Source organism: Rhinolophus sinicus, linkage group LG04 (genome assembly GCF_036562045.2).
Source record: "Rhinolophus sinicus isolate RSC01 linkage group LG04, ASM3656204v1, whole genome shotgun sequence".
Lineage (NCBI taxonomy): Eukaryota > Metazoa > Chordata > Mammalia > Chiroptera > Rhinolophidae > Rhinolophus > Rhinolophus sinicus.
Genome location: NC_133754.1, coordinates 64219243 through 64222078, shown reverse-complemented (window position 1 = coordinate 64222078; position 2836 = coordinate 64219243). Strand labels below are relative to the sequence as shown.

General features: G+C 42.4%; 1 pseudogene across 1 annotated transcript; it reads right to left on the bottom strand.

Moving 5' to 3' along the window:
- Nucleotides 1-1870: 1870 nt before the first annotated feature.
- LOC109453451 (small ribosomal subunit protein eS17) lies at nt 1871-2345 on the bottom strand (annotated as a pseudogene). The gene has a single exon (XR_002138291.2). The product of XR_002138291.2 is annotated as a small ribosomal subunit protein eS17 (transcript).
- Nucleotides 2346-2836: the final 491 nt, after the last annotated feature.

Genomic DNA, 2836 nt, shown 5'->3' with positions numbered 1-2836 from the left:
TATTGTTGATATTTAAATTGGTTGCAACTTTTCATTATTGCAAACATTGAGCAAACTGCATTCACATATAAAAATCTGTGAGCCCATCATTATGGCCTTATGTAGGATAGCTTCTTAGGAGTATAGTACGGCTATAAAAGAAGCAATGTGAGGCTCCTGCCTGCAGAGGATTTCCCAGTTTTCCCTGTTACATACGTTCCTAGAGGATTTGAGAGGGCTTGCCTCTCTGCTCTCCATTTCATGGTCTCCCCTGTATAACTCACTGCTGCTCACCTAGCCAGCAGTGAAAAGACCAGCTATTATTCCCATTTTTAATAGATGAAGAAATAGTGGCCCAGGTAACCTCACCAGACTTACATGGACAAACAAGCAGTTAAGAGGTGTAGCTAAGTGACTTGAATCTTAACTCAGTGCTAGATCCTTAAAACAAAATAAAGTAAAACAAACACAGTTTGTGATGCCCAGAGGCAATGGAACTGATAAAAAGCAGCAAAAGAGATGAAGTCAACAGGTTTTCTGGCACTTTCACCAACCAATTGGAGACTCTAAAGGGAGGGACAGAAATAGCTGTTGCTTTGGAATGTAATTGCCTGGGTCTGTCTAGGGAAAAAAGTGTGAGAGCTCTAATTTGCAGAATCACAAACTAAAGTGCTTTGAAATGTACTTTGAAAAAAAAGAAATCAAAGTGCTGAGACAGCTTTGTTCCCCAATAACCACAATAGAAATTTAGTATAGTTATAGTTTTTAATCAGATGTTTAGGGAATCGGTGTGGCTAGTCTCTTGATGGTGGTTGTATGTATTTTTTTTAAGAAGGAGCCTGACAGAAGTTCCTTAGGATGAATGTTTCTGACCTAGATTAAACTAACAAAAAGCAAAACTCAAGCTGTTAACCCTTTGATGGCTCATTGTTTTTCAAAGGAAGTCTCAGAATCCTTAACACCAGACACCCGATCACTAAGTTTAGCACAGACACTAGTGAATTCTATTCTGCAGCTGCCCCCTGATCCTGCTGCTCAACATCTGGATCAATTTCCTGAGTCCTGGCAGCCTGAGCTGCTGTCTCTGAGGGATATTTACTCCCACACAGCTGTTAAGCAGTAGGAGCAGAAAATCAACTCGGATACAATTAATACCATGTGGTAATAGGGAGACGTCACGAAGAGAAACAGTTGCTGAATTGATTCTGATGTTGCCGAGGAGGGTAACTATAATGATAACGGTGATTAATATAACCATTGCTGGGTACAGACTCATGGAAGGAGCATATTTTTATCTAGCCTTTGTGGATGCTGTCGCAATCTTTTATGCTCCAGTTACCGACACAGAATATGCACAGTTGAAGATAAACTTTGCTTTGGTCTTAGTTCTCTATATAATCGACGAAAACACATTCAGTATAATTCAGGTAGATGATGGGAAGACACCCAAATGCCAATATGATTTCTTTTTTTCTGATATAGATAAAGCCTTGTCTGAAATTGCCAAAAGTCTCATAAACAGAATCTCTGAACAAGAACGGTCAGACTTGAAACTGAGAGGGCCTGAGGAGACCGATTGCTCAGAACTCCTCCCTATCTTGAAGGAGCACTATTAGAACTCTTTAACTGGACACTGTATCTCCATTACTTATGGGAGTTTCTCCATGGGTACCCTCATTGTACAAGGGGGTGGGGGGCACAAGTCTTTTTTGTGGACCTGCCTTGAGAGCTGCAGACCATTTAGCAGCTGCAGGTTCTACATGAGGTTGGCCCCCAGTCATTGTGACAACCTATTATGTTCCTGCACTTTCCAGATTGCCCTCTCTACGAAGAGATCCATTGACCTAGGCAAAGGGGTCACCAAACTTTGTTCATTTTAATTGCCTTTTTTTTTTTTTGGTTGTCCATGGTTTATTGAAACTATGACAGCACAGAAGGAAGATTCAAACGGCTCCACGAGGTGTTTTGAAATTCATCCCAACTGTAGGCTGAGTGACCTGCAGGTTGGACAGACTGCCAAAGTCCAAGAGCTTCAGCATTTCCTTAGTGTCTGGATCAACTTCAATGATCTCCTGATCCAGGGCTGAGACCTCAGGAACATAATTATCTCTCCTTTCTCTCTCCTCTTCCTGCAGCTTGATGGAGATACCTCTTACCGGGCCTCTCTGAATCCGCTTCATCAGATGTGTGACATAGCCAGCTATTTTGTTGTGGAGCTTCTTGCTCGGAATAATGGTGATCTCCTCGCACACGCGCTTGTTCGTGTGGGAGTCATTGCCCAGGCGCGTGTAGTACTTCTCGATGATGACCCGGGCCGCCTTCTTCACGGTCTTAGTGCGAACGCGGCCCATCTTGGCGGGTCCCTGGTGAAAGAGCTTAATTGACTTTTAAGGTTGGAAAGAATAGTGGAGAACTGTGACTTCAACTCTCCTTATTTCACTGATGGAGTGTAGAGATTTGTGATCCTTTAAGATTCTCCCTTAAAACCGATGCCTAAAACCCTACCACTGGAGGTTAAGTTATGCATGGGAATATAAAAGCACTCACTCTGGCATCTTATTACCTGGGTTCAAATCCTGGCTTCCCCAGTTCTTAGTTGGGTGATTATGGACACATACTGAACTTATGCTGCATTGTTGTTTATGGTTAAAATGGGGACAAAGTAGTACCTACCTCCGAGGATTGCTTTGGTGATTAATAAAGTCATCATCACACACAAGACAAACACAAGATGACTACTCCATATAAGACTTTGCTTTGTGCATGTGTGGGTGCGTGCAAGTGTGCTTTGCATTTATTAAATAGAGCTGGACTTCAGTTATGTAGTAACATGGCTGCCAGAGCTAGCCACGTTTGT